This window comes from Camellia sinensis, chromosome 11 (genome assembly GCF_055761805.1).
Source record: "Camellia sinensis isolate YWXY chromosome 11, ASM5576180v1, whole genome shotgun sequence".
Taxonomy (NCBI): Eukaryota; Viridiplantae; Streptophyta; class Magnoliopsida; order Ericales; family Theaceae; genus Camellia; species Camellia sinensis.
Window position 1 is genome coordinate 144,721,667 of NC_138971.1, and position 11,630 is coordinate 144,733,296.

The 11,630-nt window shown below is 33.6% G+C and overlaps 1 long non-coding RNA gene across 1 annotated transcript; it reads right to left on the reverse strand.

The window, feature by feature from the left end:
• Positions 1-630: 630 nt before the first annotated feature.
• LOC145802929 (uncharacterized) lies at positions 631-3,372 on the reverse strand. Its single transcript, XR_014344721.1, has 4 exons — positions 3,214-3,372; positions 1,618-1,704; positions 1,102-1,155; positions 631-1,019 (listed from the first exon to the last, which is right to left on the reverse strand). It is a non-coding gene; the product is annotated as an uncharacterized LOC145802929 (long non-coding RNA).
• Between the last annotated feature and the right edge of the window lie 8,258 nt (positions 3,373-11,630).

An 11,630-nucleotide genomic window follows, 5' to 3' on the forward strand; every position in this document is an offset into this window, starting at 1 on the left:
CATACTAACCAAATGCTTAAATTTATTGCTTGAATATTTGATTCATCACACGTCTTGAATGGAATCATATGCCATGTTCATAGCCCAGCCTATTAAAATTACATACCGTGTGCGTTGTATTTAGTCATATTACATTATTTAGGAGCATGCATGTTTTCTAATCATTTTTCTTTGTTTGGCTTGCCTTGGAGTACTAGGTGAGAATTTATTGTTTTAGCATCTTGCATCGAATGTTTGTGTTTCCATGTCAAGCATGTTTTCCATGAGGCTAATTGCTTAAATGATAAACTATTTGAATGCCGGTGGATAAAGGCTAATTGTGAAAATTGGGATGAATTGATTAAATGTACATGCAGACTCACTTTTTTAAGTGACACGCATTCAAAACAATCTTAAAAAAAAAAACATGAAATCAAAGCATTCCAACTTTTGCAAATTAGTCTATATTTGTATGCAACACATATTAATGTTAGCCTAATAACCTGAACAAGCGAGTGGGGTGCTCAATTCATGACCTTCCCTAGTTGTACCTAAGTTTCCGAGTCGAGACACTTTGGTAATGATAGATAAGTGGCCTTCGACACTAGTTATGGGTTTCCTAAATTTCTCAAAAATATTTAGGTGGCGACATTTGGCAAAGCAGTCTATTTTTGACATTTGATTCAAACATCGATTTTTCAAAAGAATTGTCGGATTTGAACTCTTTTCGTGTTTTCACTGTTTCACATTGCACTTTGTGAAATCAAATTAGAACCACGGGAGTCCGAACTATAGGACTAGTCGTATCCGAAAGGAGCATGAAAAGCAAGCTACAAAAAGCTCAAGAAATAATTGGTCTTGTTGGCCTGCTATGCAGCAACATGATACTATTCACTTTTGTATCAGTTTCGTCCTTGGAGAATTCTTAGTTGTCTTGCCGCAAACATGTAATGAGCATGTACCTTGCATTTTCCTTCGACCATTTTCATAAGCATATTCCTTCATTCCTTCATACTGTTTGTGGCATCAAATATTCCCACCTACACTTAATTAGAATAATGAATTCAAAAAAAAAAAATAGATACAACTGAGGTGCACTCAATATAATGTAGAACAACTTACCTGCCCACCTTCTTGCATCCAAGCTATCATATCATCCATTGCTAGAGCTGCAACCTAGTACCACATGACATATTAAAACTATGTGCAAAGAAAAAGGTTAATGCAGTGTATATGACAAAATGTAATGTAATCATCCAAGAAAAGGAAAATACAATAGTTACAGCACTATTGGCAACATATTAATCTGCTGCTTTGTGCTACTGGTAGGAATAAGCATTTTGAAATGTTATAAATGATTAAGGTATTGAAAAGGAAAGCAACTTGAAGGCATGAAATTTTTTTATTAACTAGATATGCATGTACTCAAATACGTATAGAATTGCACAGAATATTTTCTAGAAAAGTACAAATCATAAATAGTTATGTCCGATGTCAAATAAAATGAAGAGAAAAAAAAAAAAAAAACCATGCTTTTTAGCTAACGAAGTTGGTCAATAAAAAGGCCAAAATCTGGATTTGAGTAGATGTTCACCACTAACTCACTACCCACCCAACAAAAAAGATGGAAATCAATACCTCCTTTATTAATCACATCCACCTTTATGGAAGGGTAAAGAAAAATTAGAATTGACCAGCATCATGGAGAATCTTAATAGCTCCTAACTGCAAACAAAGTATTAGATACAATGGCACAGAAATTTCAACTAAATAATAATTAATGGAGTCAAAGTTACAGCCAACTAGATAAATGCCGCCTGGAGTTTGAAAGGTTTAAGAAACAATAGAGGCAATCAAAGGATCACACATGCAAAGAATACAATAAAAATGGCACATTGGAAAAATTTGAGAAAATTACGTGGATCGATCAAATTTGAATTGAAAATGAAGGATATGATTTAAATTTAAACACTTTTAACATGGCGTCATTTGAATTCAAATAACGGAGTTTGAATTCAAATAACGGAGTAGGGGTTCTTATCTTGCCAATGGCCCTCCAAAAATAAGACCATCACACAGAGTGGAGTCATGCATAGATGCAAACATAATAAAGTGAGATTTGATCCAAACAATTTAGTTTTATGCAACCTTTTTGAATTCCCTAACTTTCAGAAATTTATAATAATTTAAAAAAAAAAAAAAAAAAAAGAAGAAGCAAGAATTCAATTCTATTCAAATTTGTGCAATAGTAGCATCTAGAAGAGGTGAATGGGTGAATGTTAACATGGGGTTGGTTTAAACAAATTCATTAGCAAATATTACTGAAAGAGGAAATGACATGTGGAAAAAAACAAACAAAGATTTGGCCAATTTATGGAAAATGTCTTAATTAGCTCACTCATGATAGCAGCTAAAGAAACACAAAAGAGACAACTTTAGAGTCTAATGGTTTACATGTTTATTCTCTTTGGAAAAACACATGCAACTCACAAAGCTTTGTCTGAACTGTTCAGAATAGGAGAGTTAATTAATGTATTATAATGAAAGATTGTTTCGAACAATGTCTTATATTAATAATGTGCAACAAGTGACTTCTTTTCCTGACCCATAGAACAGAGTTAATTACCGTAGTCGCTCAACAACCAAATCTAATGCAAACATGTAGTTATGTTGTAGAATTACAAAAAAGTTGTGCACATGTGGGTCAAATAAGAGAAAACAAAATTAAAATTACCTCAAGGCACAGGCAATGCGAAAGAGGAGCACATATACTTCCCATAAACAATGGAAAACTCAACTACACATAATTACGTAGCCTAATTGAACTTAATTTTCTCAGCAAACAAACAAAGGGATTGTTTTGCCTGCTTACAAAACAATGATTTTTACAACAGTTTTTATTTGAAGACTAGAGGCACACAGGGGCAGGATTTAAAAATCACCTGACCCATTAATTGTTTCAGAAACTAACACATGCTTTAAACCCCAATTACATAGGGTTTGCTACACGATTCAATTACATATATGTATATATGTATATATCGTATGTGTGTTTTTAAATTGTAAGTCTACATCGTATATGTGTGTGTGGAGGAGGGGAACCCAGCTAAAAAATATAGAAAGACCGACAATGGCGCTCACATGCAGTCACAAGATCAAACTACAAATTTATATATATATATACACGAACACAGAGAGAGAGAGAGAGAGAGAGAGAGAGAGAGAGACACTAACCTGGTAAGCAGATGTGGCAGAGCCGAGGGAGATGGTGGCTAGGGTTTCGTTACTGATTGGGAGTGTAGAGAGTGAAGAGATACAACCAAGCAAAAAAAGAGAGCAAACGATGAAAATGAAGCTCAATTGATTTAGGAATTCATTTTTGATTTAGGAAACATTCAAAACTACGTAGTTTTGATACAAAATATTGCCTTTTCCCTTGTGTGACCACAATTTATTGGTTACCAATGGTTTTGAGATCTCGTCCTTTTTTTTTTTTTGGCGACCATAATTTTTTTTGGTCACAAAAAATTACCTATTAGCTACTAAAAAGTTATTGGTCACAAAAATACAACTCATTAGCTACCAAAAAAAAAAAAAATGTTAGTCACAAAAAGTCAACTATCTACGACCAACTCAAAAAAGGTGGTCGTCAAAAGTGTTTTTTCTTATAGTGATACATTCATCAATTGACATATATACTTAATGTGGGAATTGACGACATCTTAAGACATCTAGGTTGTACAGTACATTCATCAATTGCACTATATACAGACATGAATGGATTTGTTTAATAATAATCTAGTTAACAAATACTTGGACTGCTTAGGTTACATTACCCTAAAAAAAAAAAAATCTAATAATAAGCAAAAAAGCTTAGGTCGCATTACCCTAATAAACAGACTAAAGTTTGAGTCTCCCTACCTTACCTAACAAACACATGACAAAGGAAAAGAAAATACTATCAAAACATTATATAAAAAAAATTTTAAAAAAAATTCATAAAGCAATAAGTGAATAGAGACAGAGGACAGTATATCATGCAACACTAAGCTCATGTTGCTATCCAGATCAATTTCTCCAAGGTTTAGTTTGGAAAACAAAGAGTATGCAGGTCGGGCCTCCACCAAGGAAACACAACCACTATAGCACTTGTTTATCTATCCTAATAGATGTACTTATCAAAAAATTAAATAAAATTGAATTTCATTGAGGCAGTGTCATCTAACTAAGTGAACAACCTCAACCTCATCATAGGGCAAAATCAATGCTAGAAACTATCAAATTGATAAGCTCAACCTCATCATAGGGCACAATCAATGCTAGAATCAAATTGATAAGCTAACTTACAAGAAAAATGAAGGCCTCTTCCACTAAGTTTGTCCCATGTACTTTTTCTTGTTCTTCTCCTTTGATATTTGAATCTGCATTTAACAATTAAAAAAAAAAACAAGTAACACGAAGTCCTTGATCTCAATAAACTTTCCATTCAATGATTTTCACATGGATTTTTCAATGTGTCACCCACCATAATTATCATTGACTTCTGAGCATTACCTTGGATTACTCTATTGATTAATTCACATTTCACACTACTATCCTCACGGAAGATGATCAAAAAAATAAAATTTTCAAGCAATTTTTAAAAATCCAAAACTCAAAACCCAAAAATTGTTTGGTTTAGGGTTTTTGAAAACTCTTTGCAGAACCCAAAACCTATTTGGTTTAGGGTGTTCACAAACTCGATTTTGTTTGGTTTTCACAAATTGACCAAACATTTGTTTATATTTAGTAAATACACAAGACATTAAAATTATATTAATTTTTAAACTAGGTCAATTTTTATTTATTTATTTATTGTAAATTTTTCATTATTCAGTAATTTTATAAAAAGTTACATTTAAATATGAAACTTTTAAATGTATGTAGATTGAGTGGATATAAAACTAGAAAAAGTGTTAAAATTTTTAATACGTTCACAAAAAATAAAAAATCTGGAGTGAAACTTTGCCCCCTATAAATTAGATTACATGCATCTAAAAAGTAAATTTAGACTAGATACATGAAAGAAGTTTAAAAAAAAATAAATTTGACTATAGTATTTCAAAAACGTTTTGACTACAAGACCCAAAAAACTCAAAAACTAGTTTTGAAAACTCAAAACCCTAAACCGATTCCAAAACTAAACCAAACGCAATGGAAATCATTTCAACTCTAATCAATATGAAGTGCTAGTAATGAAAATATATTAAGTGCTAGAAGTGCGAGAAAGTTATATACTTTTTCGCACTATATAGACAAAAGGCTAATAAAAAAGAATGTGTTCTTTATGACAAAAAAGAAAAAAAAGAGTTGAAGCTCACATCAAATGTGTTTAAAAAGGTTGTCACAACATAACTAGTGTGTGTTTTATAAAAAAATGTGGTTGTGTATGCGTGATAACCTTGTTTCGTATTATACTGTTAATTCATTAATTATACGAGTGTTAATGCGCTTGATATGAAATTGGATGTTAATTATGTGTTTTATGTGATTTTTGAATGCCTATCGGTTGATTGTAGACATATCTGTTACAATTTCTGCTATAATCCAAAATTGAGGGTTGTAGAGGAGTCAGAAACCAAAATTGATTAATTTATTGTGATCAGCGTAGTTTTTAGAGCCTACGGTGAAATTTAATTAAAAATTGATTCGGATCAAATTAATTAGATTAAATTGAATTAAATTAAGTAAGGTTGATTAGTCTTAATCATGCTTAATTAGCTTAAGCTAAACACCCACTATATATATGTTGAGTTAGTGCCTAGGCTCATAATTTTGAGCTCATCTTCACCATTTTGCTGAGATTAAGCTATATAGAGAGAGAAATCTTCATCTTAGAGAGAAAGAGAAGCTCAATCTTGAGGAATTGGCTTGGAGGATTGAAGAATTTGGAAGCTAGGCTCAAGAAATTGCTAAACCTAGCCTCCTTGAAAATAGTAGGTAAGAGTTTGACCCTCAATTTGGGAGTTAAGTCACTTAAATTGTGGATTTCAGAAGATAATGAGATTAAATATGTGAATTGAACAAAGATTGAAGGAATTGAGATGAAATTGCACATGCGTGCAAGTATTTGCTTTGATTCAAGTTTTGAGCATGAACTTTCATAATCATGTTGAATTGGGAGTTGTCACTTACATGCATTCATGGTTTCTAAGTCTTGAAGGTTTGAAGTACATGAATTCATGAATTGGAAGAGTTTTATACTCTTGAGCATGATCCTTGTCATCCATGTTGAATTTACAAGATGAAATATAGAATTTTATCATTTTGGGCTTGAATTCTATGATTCATGATGAAATTGGAAGTTATATTGCACATGCATGATTGTTTCATAAGTCTTGGAAGCTTAATTTTATGTTTGGAAAGTCATGAAAAGAGTTTTGAAATTAATCCTCACATGCATGAAGATTTGAGTTCAATTTTGGTAAATTCATGAGGTTTTGAGCAAATGATTTATGGATGATCTTGTATTTGAGTTTTTTAAAATGTTTTTATGATTATCAAAAGTGTTTTCATGAGTTTGAAATGACCATGCAAGCTTATACATGTTAAAATGCATTTTTGGAACTCAGATTTTCTGTTCTGAAACCAAGAAAATTCGCAGCTAGCTCGAGCGACCAAATGGTGGCTTGAGCCAACATTGCGAGCTCCTAGTATTTTGAACTCTGCAAAAGCTAGTTCGAGCAAAGAAGTGGTGGCTTGAGCGAATTCAGTTTTTGCCTTTAGCTCTAGCCACGAAAAGCTTACTCTAGCCAACAGCTTATTTTCAGCATGTTTTCAAAAGATATTTTAAGTACATATCTTCGCTTCCATCTCTTTCCGGGCATTCTTAAGCATGATTTATGACTTATTAAGGATTAAAAAGGTAAGAAACAACATGAGTAAATGACTAGGAAAGAGAGAAAAGATTCATTTGGTTTGAACGTTGAATTTCATCCTCTAAGCATGAACCTTGTAATCCATGTTTTTGAAAGAATTTCTAAATATTATTTGAAGTTGTCGATAAGCCACGCAAGTTCACGATTTGAATACTCTTAGGCATACATTGTGCATTCTAAATGAATTAAAAGGTTAGAAAGGAGCCTAAGAGAATTAAACAAGTTAAGGAGCGGATTAAATAGTATTGTGATCCGATTTATGTATGTTTATGAATTGTGTAGGAGCATCCACGAGGATGAATCAACACTCCGAACACAGTGAGTAATATCTTAGTATAGATATCTTTGTGTGTGCATTATTTTCTAAATATTACCTACGTGGTAAGTTTCTGAACTTATGAATTTGTACTATGAATGAGTATTCTACCCGTTCAATTCGTAATAGAATCTGTAAAGTGATTGATGTACAAATATGAAATGGGCCTAAGGCCGTTTGGTATATTTGACAAGGACATAGATTGGGCCTAAGGTCATTTGGTATATTTGACGAGGACACGGATTAGGCCTAAGGCCGTTCGGACTGTTTAACAAGATTATATATGAATTGGATCGAAGGTCGTTTTGTATGATTGTTAAATAGACCAAAGGTCATTTTGAATAAGGAATTGATTGGACCAAAGGTCGTTTTGAATATGAATATGGATGTGATCACGATCATGAATGTGACTATGCACATAGTTATGAATATAAGAATGTTGGACCCAAGATCGGTTGGTATTATGATATGAAGGACCGGTGGTCATTTGTATATAGATCCATTAGACCTGAGGTTGGTCTATGAATGAGTATTGGACCCGAGGTCGTTTTGTATAGATGGACCCAAAGTCGTTTTGCATACAATGGACCCGAGGTCGTTTTGCATACAATGGACCCGAGGTCGTTTTGTATATGGATATGATATATTGAACCCGAGGTTGCTTTGCTTTGTTATGATCTATAAATCTGATATGAATGGGGATAGTGGTTCAAATGTTTAAATTATATGTACGATTTATTTATGTACGAATCTCATTTATTAACCTCTTTACTCTAGTATTATTAACTGGGCATTAGCTCACTTCGTATTTATATGTATGTAGGTGAGCAGTGGGATGTCTAGCCCCAGCCTTAGTGGGATTGTGAAAGATTCTCGAGATTTTGGAGTCAGCCAAGGTTGCCTCTTGCACGAGGCTTTTGTTTGATTTTCTTTTGCTTACTTTCGATGGTCATGTAAGACCAGGCGTCGTGACCGAAACCTGCCCCTATGAATTAGAGTCATAACCGGCCAGTAACCACGAGATTACCTGCGTCCTTAGTCAGAAATTGAGTCATATTTAATAATATGGGGCCGAATTGCGGAAGCAAAATTTACAAAGATTGTCCAATGGGTTGTGCATACATGGCTTAACCTAAAACATTCACATATTCATATATAACTCACACCATATGAACATTCATATTAAGTATGTGATACCTACATCTAGGATCATTCAAAGCCAGTATTAACAAAAACCAAGGTTATATACAGGGTTAGTCATACATGACCACAAAAGATCAAAAGCAAAAGATCAAAGGACATGTAAATCAAAAGTACGGCCTCTTGCGTGAGGCGACCTTGGTTGATCTCTCAAAACTTGGTTTCTCAATTATCACTGGGGCTGGGGCTAGACATTTCATTGCTCACCTACATACATAAATATAAACAGTGAGCTAACACCCAGTGAATAATACCAAAACAAGGGAGTTCATGAACAAGATTCTTATAATCACAGTTCATCATTATGGTTAGTACTCGATGTTAAAGCAAAATGACCTCAGGTCCTTTACATCATATCCCAAGTACATACGACATTGGGTCCATGTCACATACAGAATGACCTTGGATCCATCATAGGCAAAACGACCTCAGGTCCAACTTACATATTAAATGACCTTGGGTCCATTACACACTGAACGACCTTAGGTCCAATACTGATAGAACGACCTTAGGTCCAATACTTACAGAACGACCTTAAGTCCAATTCATATACACATTTATTGTGTGCACACATTCAGGTCTATGATCATATCCATTTCTGTATCCAGAATGACCTTAGGTCCATATCTTTTCCTTGTCTTAAACGGCCTTCAACCCATTTAATAATCATACAGAACGGCCTTAGGCCCAATCCGCATCCTCATTGAATACACTAAACGGCCTTAGGCCCATTTGATACTCATTCATTGATGGCTTTGTATATCTCATTTCAAATTGAGTGATTAGAACGCTCGTTCATATTGTCACTTTAAAGGTTTAGAACCTTATCACATAGGCATCGTTTAGAAAGTAATGCATATAAAAAAAATATTTTCTAAGATATTACTCACCGTGTTCCAGCGCTTGATTCGTCCTTGTACTTGACCCTACATGATTCACAACACATTGGGTCATAATACTGTTCAATTTGTTCTTTAGTTTGCTTAATGTTCTTAGGCTTTTTTCATGTCCTTTAATTCATTTAGAATGTCCAATGCATGCCTAAGAGTGTTTAGAAATGAAAGAGAACAAAAAACGAAACATAAAACATCTTTTCAAAATTTCTGAAATAGGGCTCTCCGCTTGAGTGCAATTTTTCCCGCTCGAGCGGATCCCTTTGGTCTGCAAAAGTACTGGTTGCCTCATTTTTGTGCTCGAGCGTGACTTTGGTCGCTTGAGCAAAGAATCAAAACATGTGAGTGGGCACTCGAGCATGATTATTCTCGCTCGAGCGGACATCAATGTCTGTAAAACTTCTGGGAGCTAGTATTTTACGCTCGAGCGGCACTTTCCCCGCTCTAGCGGACATGACGAATTCTGGAATTTCTAGAACTGTGTTTGAAGTTCATAATGATTCCAAAGGTTTAAAACTCACATTTTTGGTACAAAAACATGGAAAACATTATGCAACATGAGAACATAGGCAAATTGAGTCTAATTTGTCCCAAACCATTATCCAAATCCCAAATCATTTCATATTCTTCTTGACAACTTCATAACACAAGCAACCAAGCTTCATATCTTTAAGGATGATGTATGCATGTGAAATATAGACTCTAATTCCAAGTCAAATGATACAAATGATAATCAAAATCATGTGGTTTAACAAAATTATGCATGCATGTGAATTTTGGTGCTCAATTCTTCATGATTATGCACATTCATGGCAATTCTTTACATGCAAGGAGATATTAACTTCAATTTCATCAAACACTACTCAAATTTGTTCTTGATCATCAATTCTCTTGAAATTTACATAATTACAAGTTTAACTCATGAATTTGAGCTCAATTACTCACCTAGGAGCTTCAACTCTTCCAATTATAGCCAATTCTTGAGCTAATTCCCCTAGTCTCTTGAATTCACTTGCAAATCTCCAAGGTTGAGCTCCTTGTCTCTCTAATTCGGCTCACTCTCTCCCTCTAGAGTGTATTTTCAGATTTGGAGCTCATAAAATATGAATTATTCCCTTAATTAGTATATATATAGGTTTCACTAATCATATTGGCTAATTAAGGCCTAGGCCTAATGTAATAACCTTGTCCTGTACTATGTTAATTAATCATGATTATGTTTGTAATTATGTGCTTAACTTGAATTTGGGTGTTAATTGCATAATCATATGTAATTTTAGCTTTGTATCTGTTCACCGCAGGAAGATCTGTTAGAATCTATGCTTTGAACTTAAAATTGAAGGCCTTATCGGCCACAGAAACTGAAATTGACTATGCCATTGTGATTAGTGTAATTTTTAGGGCCTATGGTGAAATTTAATTGAAAACTGATTCAGAACGAATTAATTAGTTTAAATCGAATTAATTAAGCACCATTGATTAGTTCTAATTAAGTGTGATTAGTGAAAGCTTATATAAATGAGCCATATATGCTTAAGCTCATTTTTAGAACTCAAAAATCAAATTCTTCACTCTAGAGAGAGAAGGTGAACCAAATCTAGAGAGAGAAAGAGGAGTCCTTGAATATTTTGCAAGAGAACTCAAGTTTTGGGAGGCTAGGCTCTAGAACTAGCTAAAATTGTGAAGATTGAAGCTCCTAGGTGAGTAACCAACCCTTAATTCATGAGTTGAGTTTGTAATTATATGAATTCAAAGAGAATATGTAACCAAAAGCAAGAATTAAGTTGTAATTGATGAAATTGAAGTCAACATACACATGCATGTAAGAAATTGTCATGAATTTGCATATTTGAGCATGAAACATGTAGCTCATGTTGATTTGGGAATCATATACTACATGCATGTAAGAATTTCCATGGTATGGAACTCAATTCAAAAGATTCATGTTACAATTAGAAGTTGATTATGAGAACATGAAGAATATCACACCAAATCATACATGCATGCATAATTCTAATAGATTCCATGATTTTGAACATCATTTGTGCCATTTAAAATGGGATTGGAGTCAATAATTGACATGCATAAAAAATTTGTGAAGATATGAAGCTTGGATAAAGTTTGAATGCATGGGTTTTGATCATACGAGAGGAATGTTGATTAATTTGAGAATTAGATCATGATTTTGAACAATTTGCCTCATGTTGTTTATATCCTTATGATATATAATGTGTTTCCACGTTTTTGAACCAAAAACATGAGTTTTGGGCCTTTGACTTTGAGCTTCAAGAACAATTCTGGAAATTTCAGAATTTAGCATGTCCA